At 42.8% G+C, this 17,884-nt stretch overlaps 1 pseudogene; it reads left to right on the forward strand.

Annotated features, from left to right (window-relative positions):
- The first annotated feature begins 15,684 nt into the window (after positions 1 to 15,684).
- Positions 15,685 to 15,830, forward strand: LOC113906115 (annotated as a pseudogene).
- Positions 15,831 to 17,884: the final 2,054 nt, after the last annotated feature.

Consider the following 17,884-nt stretch of genomic DNA (forward strand, 5'->3'; position numbering starts at 1 on the left):
GATATATCAAGTTTGGACCCTGACCTTTAGAAATTTACGATTTAGGAAGATAAGATGTGTACAATAAAGAGTCATAACAACGTAGAGAATGACTAGGGTCATTGGAAAGATGTAAGAGTCCAAAGGCAGGAAGAATCCTGTTGCCTGGGAGGACTGGGAGAGAATCTGGAATCAGGATCAGGAAATCTGGAACTTACAGAGACAGAGGATGGTGAAAGAATACTTCATGGGAAGATGGGATGGGTTAGGCAAAAACTTGGAGGTGGAAAGGCAAGAAGCTTACATGGGAAGCTGAGTAGTTCTATGTGACTTTAGCATGGAATCTGTGAAAGGCGGCAGTGGGTGATAAGTTTGGGAGACAAGAGGGGTCTTGAATATGAGATTAAAGAAGTTGTACTTCATATATGTGGGGCGGGGAACACTGAAGGCCTGAAAACCAGGGAAAGGCATGCTCTGGGAGGATGGGAAGATCATTTATGAGACCACAACAGCAATTCACATTGAGATGGAGGGGGTTAAGTTAGGTCAGTGGCTATGAAGATGGGAGAGAGGGATAGATGTGGGCAAGACCCTGTGATGTGGCAAGGACATGGATTCCTCTGTGGTCTTCACTTTACCCCCTGTAATTGATTCTTCTCACGACAGCCAGAGGGACCCTATGGTGTTTGTATACCAGAACACATCACTTTCCTGATCAAAACCTTCTAAAGGCTCTCATTACACTTAGAACTAAACCCAGCCCCCATTCCAGCACAGTCTGTATGTACCGCTTCTCTGACCTCGTCTCTCTACTTTCAGCCTGTCACTTGATGCTTTCCAGCCTCTGAGCTGGAATATGCTCAGAGGCATATGCTGGAATATGCTCCCTCTCTGGACCATTTCAAGGGCTGTTCCCTCTGCCCGATACATTCTTTCCCCAATACCCACATGGTTCGGTCCTTCACCCCATTCTGGCCTTTGCTCAAAGCTACTTCCTCAAAGACTCCTTCTATAATGAAAACAAGCAGCATCTCCACCCCTCACTTATCTGCTTTATGTTTATTGATAGCACTTATCATTTACTAACTGACATTATAACACATGTTGATGTGTTTACCATTGGGCATCCCACTAGGATGCTAGTTCCTTCAGTTTGAGTCCCTGCTATATCCTCAGCATCAGCGTACAAGTAAATAAAGGGGGAAGTCAAGGAGACACCAGTATTTCCAGTCTGGGTTAATAGTAGGAGCACCACTGACCAAGATAGGAAATACAGGAGAAGGAAGGAGTCTGAAAAGAAAAATGAATTCAGTTTCCAACATTTAACCTGCAGTATCAGAAAGAGACCCCAGTATATAATCTAAGATTATGTGGGAAAAGGACTGGGATTCAGGAGGATATTAGGATTCAGGAATTAACCACAGAGAAGTCATTACTCAGCTATGAGTCTGAATGTGCCAAGAGCAGAGCACCAAAGACACATCTGTGAGGCACACCCAAAATGAGGAAACAGGCAGAGGAAGAGAGGTTTTCATTAGCTGTCCCTTGTTCTTGGGAGTAAATCCCAAACCCTCTTCATGTCCTGCAAGACCTTGCTCAATATGTCCCTCTCTTTACAGCTCCTACCTCATCTCCCCACCACCTTCAGCCACACTGACCTGCTTTCAGTTTCTTGAATTTGCCAAGCCCCTTCTCACCAAACCTTCACAGCTTTCCGTCTTTTTCCTGGAAGCTACCCCTCCAAGTTCTCCACTCCTCACCCAGCTAACACTTATTCATCCTGCAGATCTCAGCTTAAATATCACTTCCTCAAACTGTCCTTCCTTGGCTTCCCTTCTCTGTCTTCCTCCCTGTTATTCTTTTGTAAGACTCTGGCAAGTAGTCTTACACACACACACAGAGACACAACAGGTAACTGATACAAAGAAAATAGATGATTGTCTGATGTCTGTGCTCTTAGACCATACATTTTCAGGGGCCAGCGGGCTAGTGATGATGCCTGTCACCACCGTGTCCCCATCACCTAGCACAGTTGTGGTTCATAATAAATCCTCAATTGAAACACGCTGAATGAATGAACTGAAAGAGGAGCAAGAGAGATAGGAGAATCAAAATTGTACAGTGCAGTCAGGGCAGATCTCTCCAGCAGAACAGGGTGCTGGCACTGTCCAGTGCTGCAGCTGAGCATGGCAGACTGAAGATAAAGGAAAACCAAGAATCCAAGGGCCTAGATTGTCATGGCTTTAGGAACCCAATTTAAGTACAGTGATGAGGGAGAGAGAGAAGGTGGTGAGGCCTGACAGCAAGGGGTGAAGGAGCGCATGGGGAGGAGAGAAACAGAATCAGCTAGTGTAGACTACTCTCCGGGGAGACAATGGAGGCTGGAATTCTTAGCAGAGTCATAAGAAGGAATCTGGGGGTAAAGCAACTTCATATTTTTGTCTCAGTAGAAAATAGTCAAAGGGAAAGATAAAATATCAGAAAACAAGTAGGAGATAACTGAAGGGACAAAGCACCCAAAGAGAAAAGGAACAGGACTGGGGACTCAGGTGGAAAAGCTGAAGGTGGGAGTTGGGGGAGAAGACTCAGAAAATCTAGGCAGGTGTCACACGCTGCACGTGCCCCCATCCATTCAGGGCTTTCTGTAAGTCCCTTTGAAGCAGATACTATCAGGCTCACCTGGGGTGAGGAAAGAAAGAATTCATTAAATAGACTATTCCAGGACACAAAACTACTTGATACCTGAGCTAGAATTCAAGTCCAAGGTGGTCAGTTTTCAATGCCCATATTTTCCCATTTTTCTTCATAAGCACCCCAAAGGGTGAAGGGGAAGAGAAAGATTTTCCCCTCTAAGATGAAGAAGGGAACATGGAGGAGGAGAAGGGAGTGGACAGAGCTCCAGCAAGATGGCCTGTCCTCCACAGTCAAGAAGGAGACACAGGCAAATTTGGAAAGTGGAGCTCAGCTCTAGGAGTTGGAAAGGTTTAGAAGATTTGCTAGCAAGGGAAGGAGGAAGCGAGTTGCAGGTGATGAGAGGCTGGCCAAGCAGCAGAGAGGGTCCTTCTGAAGTTGCACCAAAGGAATTTGGAGTGGATCCAAACAGCCTACTTTCCTGAACTTTCTCAGCAACGAGAAGTAGACGCAATGGGAAGTGTTTGTCCAGGCCTAGAAGTTGGCACGGAGAAGGCAATGAAGTCGTGAAGAGTCGGGCACGACTGAGCGGCTTTACTTTCACTTTTCACTTTCATGCATTGGAGAAGGAAATGGCAACCCACTCCAGTGTTCTTGCCTGGAGAATCCCAGGGACGGTGGAGCCTGGTGGGCTGCCGTCTATGGGGTCACACAGAGTTGGACACAACTGACGCAACTTAGCAGCAGCAGCAATAAAGATGCAGACAGAGAAAACAGACTTGTGGACACAGTGGGGGATGGAGAGGGTGGGACAAATTGAGAGAGTAGCATTGAAATATACATTACCATATGTAAGATAGATAGCTAGTGGGAATTTTCTATATGACACAGGGAACTCAAACCCAGTGCTCTGTGACAACCTAGAGGAGTAGGATAGGGTTAGAGGTGAGAGGGAGGTTCAAGAAGGAGGGGACATATGTATACCTGTTGCTGATTCATGTTGATGTATGGCAGAAACCAACACAATATTGTAAATCCATTATTCTCCAATTAAAAATAAATAAATTTTAAAAAGAAAGACATAAATTATGTTGAAAATGGTTAAGATGGCAAATTTTATGTTATGTGTTTTTTACCACAGTTTTTTAAAAAGCCATTACAAATGAGTAAAAAGTGAAATTGAACACTTTAATGGGAAAATGAATAATGGATGTAAATAATCACTTACAGACAAAGGACATGAATGGTCATTAAGTATGAAAACCTATTCAATTTCAACAACAATCAAAGGCAGGAAAGTTCTGACCAATTAGATAACAAAGATGAAACACTGATAACAACCAGTCATGGCTGTGAAGATTCAGACATTCTTACCAGCCATGGTGGGAGGGTAACTGGGCATTGCTTTTTAAGAAGACAATCAGACAGTCTATCAAAGTACAAACTGGGATGCCATTTGGTACAATAACAGAGAAAGAGCCACTCAAATGTATAAAGGGATTTATCTCAGTATTGCTTGTAATTTAGAAAAACTAGGAGCTTCCTAAGGAGAAGGCAATGGCACCCCACTCTAGTACTCTTGCCTGGAAAGTCCCATGGACAGAGGAGCCTGGTGGGCTGCAATCCATGGGGTCGCTAAGAGTCGGACAAGACTGAGTGACTTCACTTTCACTTTTCAGTTTCATGCACTGGAGAAGGAAATGGCAACCCACTCCAGTGTTCTTGCCTGGAGAATCCCAGGGATGGTGGAGCCTGATGGGCTGCCGTTTATGGGGTCGCACAGAGTCAGACACGACTGAAGCAACTTAGCAGCAGCAGCAGCAGCAGGAGCTTCCTAAAGAGCCATCAAGAAACTGATGTTTTAAATGATGGTACAAGCATATAATGGACCAATAACCAGCCATAGAAAGATCAAGGTTGTTCTCTTCCAACATGAAAAGAAAAATGAGCGTAATTGAAAAGTGTCACTCCCTAGCGTTATTGTATGATCCATTTTTTACTTTCCTTTCTTTATTTAAATGAAAAGATGTTGATGTATTGTTGTAAATGAAGAGAAAAGAACTCAGTGGTACCAATGGCAGTCTGGGAATGGGAAGGGAGGATTTTGCTTTGGACTTCATACACCTCTGGAACGCTTGCTTGAGTTTTCTAGGAGCATTTTCTAATTTTGCAGTGAAAGAAACAAATATGGGAAAATGTGGAAGAAATCAAAGTATTTTAGGAGCCCAGACACAGGAGTGACTAACAGCTTGGGGAAAGTGTCACAACGGAGATGGTGGCTGACAAGGTGCTGTGAGGTGAACAGGACCGTGTTAAAAGGAGAAGGTGAAGAAAGACACTCCCAGGATGAGGAAGTGAACCCCTGGGAGACTAGGGGGAGTGGGCCAGGGAGCTGGCCAGGCAAGAAAAGGCACTGGATTGATTAAAGCAACTACCCTAAATTACAAGTGGAATGTTGACTTAAAAGACTACAGTTGGCCCTTAGTATGTGAGAGTTCCGCATCCTCGGATTCAGCCGACCACGGATTGTGTGCTGTGTTTATTTTCCTTGTTTGGTTGAATCTCAGATGCAGAACCAGGGATGAACAAGGCGACTATAGGACTTGAGCATCCGTGGCTTTGGGTATCCAGAGTGGTATTCCCCATAGATGCTGAGGGTTGACTGTACCTTCATTCACCCAAAAGTATTTATTGAGCGCCTACCAAGTGTTCTGGATACAATAATAAATAAAACCCATATGAACCCTCTCTTTCAAGCTGCTCTCAGTCTAATGGGAGAAGACATCAAACACATTTAAATAAAATAATAAAATAAAAATAGTTTGCAAGGGCTTTGAAGAAAATGTCAACAGTACTAAAATGGTGACCATGAGGAGGCTGGGTCTAGGCAGACCCTTCAGAGGCAGGTGTGTTTAATCTGAATCCTGAAGGAGGAGAGCACTCACTTAATAAAGGGGCTACGAGGGGAGGGGCCGAGGCCTTTTAGGCAAGAACAGCATGTACAACACTAAGCAGAGAAAAGGCTTATTTGAAAATGGAAGATAAGTCAGTGTGACTATTTTTTCAAAATAACACTGTGAACTGAGCTCACTGAACACCTGGAAATATCTGTGAACTTATTAGCTTTTCGTATTAAGTGGCACTTAAAATTCTTATTAATGCTGAGTTTTGTACTATAAGCTTCCCCCCCCATTTAATTAAATTAATTAATTTATTTTTGGCTGCACTGGGTCTCCATTGCTGCACTCAGGCTTTCTCGAGTTGTGGTGAGCAAGGGCTTCTGCTCCTTGTGGTGCTCGGGCTTCTCATTGGAATGGCTTCTCTTGTTGCAGAGTACGGGTTCTAGGCATTCGGGCACAGTAGTTGTGGCACACAGGCTTAGTTACCCCGTGACATGTGGGATCTTCCCAGACCAGGAATCGACACCATGTCCCCTGCATTGGCAGGCAGATTCTTAACCACTGGACCACCGGGGAAGTCCCTGTAACCTTTATTCACATATCAATAGGAATTTCTATATTTGTGGTATGTGTGTGAGACAAAGACAGACGGAGAGAGAGAGAGTGAGAAGTTTGGAATATAAGTATGCTATCTGTCTCTATTTTAAACAATTAAACACAGAAATCAGTGCTCTCTGAAACCATTACTCTTTGAAATTGATTACTATAAGTTTCATTATGCAAGCCAATTGTTACTGAAAGTCAGATTGAAATTGCAAAAAGCTTCAAGGAAGGAGAGCATGGAGCTGGGGTATAGCATTTTTAAACTTCTGGCTATTATCTGAATAGCAAAGAGTACAATAATTGATATGCAAAACTCTCTTTCATTCAATTAAACATTGTTGATTTTTAAGAGTCTCAGAGCAAACACAGTGCCTGTCCTCAGGGAGCTCACAGACAAGTGGGAAAGACTGACCCACAGGACAATCTCACGCAGATAGTAACTGTTAGAAGAGAGCCTGCCTGTGGTGCAATGGAAACACACATCAGGGGGCAAAGCACTCAGTGAAGGGTAGGACTAGGAGCCTCCAGGAATAAGAGGTGATGTTGGGGGCTGGGCAGAAGTAGGGGAATCTCATTCCACATAGAAGGAGCAGCGTGAATAAAGAAAGCAGAGCTAAGAGTACACAGTATTTTCAGGAAATAACTAGCAGGCAGTTGTGGTGAGAAGGTCAGGGAGTGGCTGGTGATGAAGCTGAAAGTTAGGCAGAGAATCAAGGAATGAAGGGCCTTGAATGGCCTACGAAGAGCTTTAGAATTTCTCCTGTAGGTGGAGGGACAGGGTGGAAGACCTCAACGATTTTGAGGAGAGAAATGATCAGAGCAGTGTTTAGATATCACTCTGACTGTGTGGAGGACAGACACCCCACCCTCACCCCAGCCTGACCTCTGTACACCCATGGTTTTAACAGGGGATGGAGAAAAGCATCGGCCAGTCCTAGCTCTTCCTCCCTGGTCGGGTGGACCGTGTAGCCCCACCCAGCCATTTTCCCTGGGGATGGCAGGAAACAAGCAGGTGGGGCAGCATCCTCGGGAGGCTCGGGAGGCTCAGAGCACACCGCTGCACCCCTGCAGAGGAGAGGCCTGCAGGCCCTTGACAGGCTCAGACAGAGCTGAGGCCTGGCTTCGGACTGCTTCCTAGAGGGAGCGGAGAGGAAGCTCATCCTTTATGTGCCCAAGAGACAGTCCAGCATGATGCTGGTTATTTCCTAAGCGGAGCTTTCTCGATGACTCTATATTTCAATTTGGGAAAGCCTTTGTCATTTAGGAGTTATTTTTCTGGCTGCAGATCAACAATGGCAAATACGGACACTGGGAACAGGTCCAGAGTCCCAAAATGATTAATATCTTGTGCTGTGAGATGTCAAAACGCACTGATAGCCAAAGCTTTTGGAGAGCCAGCAGTGCAGCGCGGTGGCAGTCAGCCCCTGGAGTCATGTAGGGGGAAAGATGCTATAATTCCATGATACTGAGTCAATGAAATTGAAAAAAGGATCCAAAAGCAAACCTCCGGGTGGATGTTCATTTTCAGGAAATGCTCTGAGTTGGTTCGCCGAGGTCTGGTTGTCCACAGATTCTCCAGGGAAGCTCAGGCATCCTAGGCTGACTGTCCTCTTGCTCTGGACTCTCACTTGATTTCGTCAGTTGCAGTCCTGCCCCTCCAGACTGTCACATATCAATTGCTCTGTTTATCTTATTGTCGGCCTGTTTTGGAAACGCTCTCCTAGACTCCTGTGTGACTCATAGGTTAAGGAGCATGAGTAATTCTTCTGGAACTCACTTGGAACAGGAGGGAACCCTTCCCATTTGATTTCCGGTCCTAAAAAAAGACAAGATAATTCACATAGGATGCTAATTACTTTTCCTCTTCAACAATTAGTGTGGCCTACCCCTGCTTGGAAAACCGCCTTTTATTCCGTAGGGTTTAGAAATGTGAACACCTCCAGGCTTTTACTGGAATTATAAATGACACCAGAATATCATTTTGTTGTGATTAATTTTCCTGCTGAAGTTATAGTTGTTGTTACAAAGGAAACCTAAATGATCTCTCTTAATGAGACGTGAAAATGTGGAGAAGTAAACAACTCGATTTCACCTCTGAATTCTTCTTGTTGGGTTTTGGTGTAGGGAATCTCTCATTGTCCTCCTCTGCTGTTTTTGGCCTGTCCTTCTAAGCAGTGATGTAAACTCGCTGAAGTTCTTTCACCCCAAATGGGTGTGGTTCCTTCTGGAACCAGAACAGTTTGGCGTCCACTTCCTGCAGCAGAGATGGTAAGAAAGTGGATCTATGTCCCTTGGTTTCTAAACCAGCTTGAGAGAGAAAGAGCCACTTCCGAAGACCTGGGGTTTATATTGGAGAGCTTCTCAGCATTGCCAACATAAAGGATTAGCACTGCTGGGGCAAAACCTTGATGATAGACCCACCTCATACCTTAGAGGCTGGATTATAGGGAACCCTAACTTTGTATTCGGAGAAGGCAATGGCACCCCACTCCAGTACTCTTGCTTGGAAAATCCCATGGACAGAGGAGCCTGGAAGGCTGCAGTCCATGGGGTCTCGAAGAATCAGACATGTCTGAGCGACTTCACTTTCACTTTTCACTTTCATGCATTGGAGGAGGAACTGGCAACCCACTCCAGTGTTCTTGCCTGGAGAATTCCAGGGATGGGGGAGCCTGGTGGGCTGCCATCCATGGGGTCACACAGAGTCGGACACGACCGAAGTGACTACGCAGCAGCAGCAACTTTGTATTTTGTATAGTTTTGTACAATTTGAATTTTCTACAGTGAGTGTGGAAAACAGCAAGACACAAACAAAGACTGACCATGTTTATTTGGAAATGGTCTCTTTATTCTTTTTTGCCTTGGCAGCTGTGTGACTTTGGGAAAATTAATTAACCTCTCTGTCCTTATCTGTGAAATGAAGATAATCATATACTCCTTATAGCATTAAACATTAAAACATGTGTGTAAATATTCATATCACAGGCACATGGTAACATTCAGTAAGCTTTTCTATTATTGTTGCTGATGTGGCCTATTATCAATGCCCAAGAACCTCTCTCTCTGAAACATAACTATTGAGTGGTGCAGAATGTAACTATCATCCTTTTGATGGAAGGGAGAGTATCAGTCCTAATTAGAATGGCATTCTATTCGGAAGACACTGAAAGATAAAAGTCAGTTCCCAGGTTTCTGTATTTCTCCAACTCTTTCCTCCAGAGAGCAGCTCAAAAGACTGCAACCCATTCCACACTTCCTCTAAGTGTAAGTTAGATTAGGCCACTTGGCTTGTGAATCTCTCTGAAGGCTCCCTTTGAATGAAGTCATACTCCTTCTTATTCTATTGCTCCCCCATGACCTGCCCCCACCCACTGTCCTGGCTCCTCCACTCTCCCGCCAGTTCATTAAGCTCTGGCTCCCAACAGGGCCTTGCATCAGCAGTGGCCTTACCCAGCCTCCCTGTTCACTGTTCCTCAAGGTCTCAGCTTAAACGAAAGAGACTCTTCCTGGACACCCTTCCCCCTATTCTCTACCTAGCCTCCTGTGTATTTATTTCATTGTACGTATCACAAACTACAGTGTTTATTTTCTTGCTTGTTGGTTTTTTCTCTTTTCTGGAATGTAGGCTTCAGAAAGGCAAAGACAACGCTTGGGTTAGCACATTGTAAGTACTTGATAGATATTTGTGGAAAGAGGTATAGGAGAGAAAGGGGAGGAGGGAAGAAAGGGAGAAGAAGGAAGGAAGAGAGATGGAGAAGAAACCATAATGGAAGGGAAAGGCTAAGAACTCAAATGGGTAGGTTTTAAAAGCCTGATGACTGGGAGAAGGTGGTGCCTATGGCAAAAACAGTAATAATTCGGGAGAGAGATTAAAGTTGGAGGATAAATTGACAAGTTCAGGGTTAGGGTCAAATATGGTGCATTTAAACTGAAGGCAGGATACCTAAGTGAAACATCCAGCAGGTAGATGGATGTTATAGTGAGACTCGGGGCCCTGGCTGGAGTTGCCAGTTGGAGAGTCATGAAAATATCAGCAAATCTCACAGAATGGAAGAAACCTTTGAAGGGTAGAGAAGGAAGAAAACAAGAGACACCACTTCTGGGAACCCAAATCTTTAGGTTCCAGGGGTAATGTGATTGCAAAACCGAAATGTAAAGGAATTCATGAAAAGCAGCATCAGGAGTGGCGCCAGAAGCCTAATTTGACCCAGCCTGGGAAATCTCAGCCAGCCCAGATGTGGACAGATCAGCAAATTGATGTCTCCAGGGTGTGACATCAGGGCCAAGGGTGAGAAGGAGGCTTCTGAAGAAGAGACCAACTACAGTATAACGTGTCTAAGAACACACTGCTGATAGGGAAAGACTCTGCTTAGCTCTGTGGCTTGAACAATGTGGAGGTGACAGTGATGATGACCAGCAATATTGTGGTTAATGAAGTTTGTCTTTCCCTTCGGGGCTTTCTGTTTCCATTTGTCCCCTCACGGGTTGCTAGTGGTCGTTAGAGGTGCCACAGAGAGAACACAAGGGTAAGGTCTCTGGAACAAGAGGACCCTGGGTTTGTGTCACCACCAGCATCTGTGACTCTGGGAACAGTTCCTCTCTGAGCCACAGCTTTCTCATCTGTTGGGTGAGGACGACACCTGCCTCCCAGGGTTGTTGTGAGGATATTAGAGAGCAGCTGAAAAAGTCCCTCCCTGGGCAGATGTGAATTCTCTTTCCTTCCCAGGGCCTCTCACTTTCTGCCCTTGCTCATTCTCACCAGACGTTGAGATTGTGGTACAATTAAGTTAGCTCTTCTAAGGACATTGGGAGTTGTGGGATTCATTTTTAAATTATTCATCCATTTTTTCCACAAACATTATTGAATATCTACTATGGTTCCAGCGCTGGCCTGGGTGATGGATGTACAGGGGTGAACAAAACAGAGGCACCACACTTCAGAGTTTGTTAGGGAAATCAGCTTTACTGTGCTAAAGTACACACAGAGGAGAAGACATATAAAACTGCAGCACCTATGAGAATCACCTGGAGGGCTCATTAAACCACTGATGGCAGGAGAGCTTGGGGGAGAATGGATATAAGGGTATGGATGGCTGAGTCGCTGCTGTGCATCTGAAACAATCTAAACATTGTTAAGACTTCCCTGGTGGCTCAGATGGTAAAGCGTCTGTCTACAATGCGGGAGACCTGGGTTCGATCCCTGGGTTGGGAAGAACCCCTGGAGAAGGAAATGGCAATCCACTCCAGGACTACTGCCTGGAAAATCCCATAGACAGAGGAGCCTGGTAGGCTACAGTCCATGGGGTCGCAAAGAGTCGGACACGACTGAGCAACTTCACTATATCACTATAAACATTATTAATCGGCTATACTCCAATATAAAATAAAAAGTTAAAAAAAGAAAAGCCCTGTTGGGCTCCACTTGCAGAGGTTCTGATTCCATAAACCTGGAGTGGAGTCTAGGAATTTACATTTCAATCAAGTTCCCAGGTGATGCTGCTGCTGCTGGTGGCGTAACAAGCCTCTTTGAGAACCACTGGAATAAGATATTAGAGAGGAAGGAAAACAGAGGATTAATAGAGCATTAAGCCAGAAGAACTGGATACCTCTTATCCCTAAGATATGTTGTTCTCCTTGATGAACACGCTGGCTAGTATTCCAGGTAAGTGCACACATTCCAGAAGAATCTGAAAGCATGGAAAACACACCTCCCAGCTTTTGGAGCCAAGCTGCCTTGGACCCCAGTCCACCTCTTCTCTGCCCACAAACCTCTCCGTGTCCTTCAAATCGATCTTCAAATCAAGGCTGTTTTCTGACAGCTTTCTCATTTCCCCAGGCAGATTTTGGCCATTCCTCACTCTCATAGCACTTAATCCATCTCTCTATTATGATAACTGTCTTATAGGACTATGAATTTTTTATTGACCCATATTCCCTACAAGACCATAAATTCCTAGATAGGTGGGACTGTGTCTTGTTTTGGTATCTCACTTAACACTTAAATATTTATTGTCTGCCAGACCAACTGGATAAATGGATGTGTTTAAAAGAGTTATTAAAATGAATGTGGTGCCAGGAAAAAAACTATCACAATTAATATTGTGTGTAGATACTGAGAACTGGGAGCAGGTACTCTCATGTCTCACAAAGATGGGCTCAGATCTTTGCTCCATCATTAGCCACATCATCTGGGATAAATCGATCATTCCGAGTCTCTGTTTTAACACTGGTAAAATAAAGGCAATAATGTTAGCATGTGAGGATTAAGTGAAATAATATGCATAAAATGTTTAGCATGGTGTTTGCACATAGAAAATATTAAATAAAATAAAATTCAGTATTTGATAAAATAAAGCAAAAAGAACAATTGAAAAATCAAACTTGATTGATCTGGGTAAAACTACCACTGTCAATTAAAGTCATTTACAATATTTGCTTAAAATCTCTATTTATTTCCAATTACTAAGCAGCAAAATACTGTTTTACTTATCACTTAATATATGTCAAATTAACTGTGATAATTATTTTTCTAACATTAAACTCTGTCCATTTGTGTTACTCTCAAGTCCAGGAGACTGAAGACTAAGGAAAAACCATTTGACAAGTCCAGTTAGGAGACGCAGCGTCGATCCCTGGGCTGGGAAAATCCCTTAGAGAAGAAAATGGCTACCCACTCCAGTATTCTTGCCTGGAAAATTCCATGGACAGAGGAGCCTGGCAGGCTATAGTGTGCATAGGGTTGACAAAGAGTCGGACATGGCTAAGCATGCACACATGATATATCTACCAGATTCAAAATGATTTTAACACAAAGTACCAGGAATTCTTAAATCTAAAGTCCTACAATTTTTTCCTCTACGTTCTGTGAAGCAAATGTTCAAATATACACATAACACATTTTAGTATTTCCTTCCAAGGACATTTCCTTTACCAATGGATTCCCAAGCCTATTCTTTCAAACAAGTTGTTGCTGCTTTAAAGGATAAATATTTAAAAATGGGCTGCACCTTGTGAGAAGAAGAATACTGTTCAATAAATCAGGTTCTGCATACCAAGGCAGGAGAGAGCAAGCAGCAGGACTCTGATTGGCTGAGCCGGTCTCAAAAACAATAATACACAGGAAACAGATGACAGCAAATTTCAAAGCACAGCAAAAGCCTAATAAATGCTGAACATGGAAGTCACACTTCAGCTTGAAATTTGCTGAAATAGAAATAAAAACATACATTAGGCCCTTTGGGTCTTCATATTTACAAGAAAATATAAATGATGGGGGTTCTATGACAGTCAGTTTTGACTCCTTTTTTCCAGGGAGCTTTTATCTTAAGATTCAGGCAAGCTCATCTACTGTACTCCCCTCAGTGTGTTTGAATGTGCACCAAGGACTTTTTTGCAAATAGGAACTTGGAGAGGGAAGCTTAAAAAGAGAGAACTTTTTGCTTTGCAGTTAATGGCCTCTTATTGCTTGCTTTGCAAAGAATAAGCAATCTAGAAGCATAATAGTAACTAATCAAGAAAAAAAAGTACTACTTATATATTTTTTGTTTTTCTATTCATTGTTTTTAGAGAAAATGTATTTTTCTCGTGCAACCAACTTGATAGACCCTTTGTAGATTAAGAAACAAAATGGAATGTTTGTCTAACTTTTCAAAAGACTGCGTGTGGCACCTAATGTTTTAGAATTTTATTTCCTAATCTCAATCCATAATTTTCAGATGTAATGAATTGCAGGTAGTCAATTATAAGGTGAGCTTTTGGAAGTCTGAAATTACTTTCTAATAGGGAAAAAGTTCTTTACAATGGCTAGATTTTCACCCTAGTCCACACAAATCTAGTTAAGCCAGATATACTTAAAAGGACAGTAGGAATAAAAAGCACTGTGAAAGTGAAGTGTTATTCACTCAGTTGTGTCCAACTCTTTGTGACCCTATGGACTATAGCCCACCAGCCTCCTCTGTCCACAGAATTCTCCAGGCAAGAATACTGGAGTGGGCTGCTGTGCCCTTCTCCAGGAGATCTTCCCTGACCCAGGGATCAAACCCAGGTCTCCTATATTGTAGGCAGATTCTTTAGTGTCTGAGCCAGCAGGAAAGCCCAAAAGGTACTGCTGCTGCTAAGCTGCTTCAGTCGTGTCCAACTCTGTGACCCCATAGACAGCAGCCCACTAGGCTCCCCCATCCCTGGGATTCCCCAGGCAAGAACACTGGAGTGGGTTGCCAGTTCCTTCTCCAATGCATGAAAGTGAAAAGTGAAAATGAAGTTGCTCAGTTGTGTCTGACTCTTCATGACCCCATGGACTGCAGCCTAGGTAGTGCAATTCAAGGGATGGAAAGAACACAGACATTGGAACCAAAGAGGCTTGAGCCCAGGTTGAATCCTAGGTCAGCTGCTTACCAGTTTTGCAATGTTGGGCAAGTAACTTCACCTTTCCTGGCCTCAGTGGCCTCACCCATAAAATGAGGATAATGCTCAGATTCCTGGGTTGCTGCTGTGAGGACAGCACATGGATTGGGAGCAGAGATTCTCAAGCCAAATACCAGTTTTGTGTTCTGGCTCCACTATTGACCTGCAGGAAACCTAGGACTTAACTCTCCATGCATCAATTTCCTGATTTTATAAAATGAGAAAAAGGGACTTCCCTGGTGGCCCAGTGGTGAGGAATTTGCAATGCAAGGGATGTGGGTTCCTATCCCTGGTTGGGAAGTAAAATTCCACATGCCTACATGCTGAGCCCAGGTGCCACAACTAGAGAGCCCACGTGCAGCAAATAGAGAATCCCTGCCCACAAGGAAAAATCCTGCGTGATGCAATGAAGATCTGACACAGCCAAATAAATAAAATTGTTTAAAATGTCACCTCTAGAGTTGTTTTGTGGAATGTGTTGGGTTGAGTCACTATACAGAAAGTGTTTAGAATAACACTTGGCATATGATACCCACTATGGAAGTGTTATTATTATTATGTGTGCTTTCTGCTTCTTAAATAATCAAAACAAATCATCTCAAGCTAAGGAAAAAAAGCTATAGGTAGATAATAGGGTTACTTTCCTAAGAAACTAATTTGGCTTATGGTAATTTATCACTATGTATGGAAAGAAAATTTAATCCCCCAGAATGTGCAAATGGAGAAACGGAGAAAAGAGGATTGTGTCTAGCCAAAAACCACAATTTCGCTTGGTTTAGAAAGAATGTCGTGTTACCTATTCTTCACCAGAAGGGAAACAAGCAACAAGTCTCTGCAGTCAGACCTGGAAAGTATTGTTTTGAGAAAATGGAAAGGAGATCTCAGACATGCTTGGGCAAGATTATCATTCCACTGCCTTTTAATTACAATTATTATACTAAAAATAGTTGCATTGTATTTCATTCATTCATCATTGTTCAATAGCCCCATTTGTGGAATATGAAAATATGTCATGCCTTGCAAATGAAGACAGCTGGATGCCCAAAACCTGGTCTGAAGTATTAAGTAGACTGAAAGTCTTAACATATTCTTTTTTTCTAGTATAGCAAAATTGTTGTTTATTAGATATATCCTTAGTTCCTAGGACTAGGCAGGGATGCTGGTGGGAATGTGATTTTAAAAGGTAGGTTGCCTCTTTACCCCATGGGGGCCTGGTATGCAATGGCTGCAGACAGTATGTAGTGTGTATGCAATAGTGTAATGCAAGCAGCCTATTGCTTGTATGAGTTGCCCTAAGGAACCTTGGAGACAGCCCTTTCCAGTGGATATTCATGTCTGGCATGCTGTCCCTAGTCTAGGCTCCAGACAGATATGCGCAGTACATTTGGAAAGCCCCAGGGCACAGTGGCCAGGGTCCACATTGGCAGAGTCGTAATGTCCATTGGCACCAAGTTGCAGAACAAGGAGCAGGTGACTGAGGCCCTGTGCAGGCCAAGTTCAAGTTCCCTGGCTGCCAGAAATCCACATTTCCAAGAAGTGTGGTTTTACTAAGTTTAACGTGGATGAATTTGAAAACTTGGGGGCAGAAAAGTAGCTTATGCCAGATGGAGAGCTGTAGGGTCAAATACATCCCCAGTTGTACCCTGCATTCATAAAAGCCTTGATGCCATCCCCTGCTTACTCCCATCCACCAATAAATACTACTTTCCTGTCTACAATAAAATGAAAGTCTACTTTTTCTTACATTAAAGCTTTATTGGGAGGAAGACTTTGAAGTTTTTATTTTAACACTGAATTTCCATTTGGTAGGTGGAAAGAAAAAAAAGGGGGAGGTTGCCAACTATTTAAGCCTCACCTACTTGGAAAGGTTAACTCATAAACACTGTAATGAACCAGGATTTGAGGCCAACCATCCAAGGTGCCAATATGGCATTCTGTGACGGGAGAAGAGGATAGAGGAGTAAAAGAGGCAGGGATCATATGAGAACACCTAGCAATCTAGTCACCTAATCACCTTCATTTTCTCAAACCTGCTGTTCCCAAGAAGCAGGAAGTCAGTGAGAAAAAAATATACTTCCCTCATCTGGGTCCATACTGGGACCCCCAGTTAAGGCAGTGACATGGTGTGGGATACGGGGTTCTGTTATTACACTGTGGTGGTTCCTTAGCTCCGAATGTTCTTGGGCAGCAAAGTGTCTTCCCCAGAAGCAGGGCTTTAAGTTGGAGAATATCTGAAAATAAAAACAGCACTAAGCACTACTAGTACACTGTTTAAGTTGTTTTGAATTCATCTTGGAACTAGAAATTCACAACGCGGCTCTTGGTATTTCTCAGCTAATTTATGTTGAGACAAAAAGGGGTTTCAAGGCCAAGGAGCAGAGCACCTTGGAATTTTCCAGGGATCCCAGCCCAGTACGGCAAGTTATCTCAAAGGCTGTCCAATTTGAAGGTGGATAACTGGTGACTTTAACTAAGGAGACAAAACCAGAATAACATGAAGTGGTGCCAGAGAACACATAAAGTGTTCTGGGGCACTTGGCTCTCCTAGTTTCATATTAAAATTATTTTGATTATTATAAACAACTTTGCAGAAAATTTACCCATAGCCTCTGCAATAAAATTAGATTTATCTCTATGAATATTTACAACTTTGTCCATATGTATACATAACTTTACTAACTTTTATTCACTCTATATGATGGGGTTTTATTTTGGATGTGGCATTATTTTATATTTTTCTTTGACTTTTTCTGTATAGTTCTGCTCTAATATTTTATTTAACATATTAAAGGATGACATAATATCATAACCAGTTGATAAAACAAATTATTTTTCTCAAAGGTGAATCAAACTTCTTACTCCTTATTGTCAGACTCTCTGACCATAAAACTCCAAAGCAAACCCCTCCCCCCAAAAAACCTGTTTCTACTATAGCTTTTGGAAAAGCTTGTTGTTTGTTTCTATTTATATCCAATGAAATACTTTATGAGAACATATTGTCAACTCACTCTTAGGTAATAAACCATAAAAATTTGATAGTGGCACATCTGAAAATGACAAATAATAGGAACAATGCAAATAATTAAAGGGAAAATTAAAGATAATTTATTTGTTTATAATGCAGTGGATTTTGCTGAAGTCTGATATAACCACGCTAAAAGCAAAACGGCCCAATTGCTCTGCTCTCTGGAATCTCATTCATTCATTCACTCATTCAACTGATATTTACACACCTACTATATGCTAGAGTTTCTTTTAAGTGTGGGAGCCACAGCAGTAAAAATACCCCTTCTCTCACATATCATTGAGGTAGCATGCAATATATAAATGAATACATAACAAAACGTCAGATAGTAAAAAGTATTTGA

This window comes from Bos indicus x Bos taurus, chromosome 15 (genome assembly GCF_003369695.1).
Source record: "Bos indicus x Bos taurus breed Angus x Brahman F1 hybrid chromosome 15, Bos_hybrid_MaternalHap_v2.0, whole genome shotgun sequence".
NCBI classification, from domain to species: Eukaryota; Metazoa; Chordata; class Mammalia; order Artiodactyla; family Bovidae; genus Bos; species Bos indicus x Bos taurus.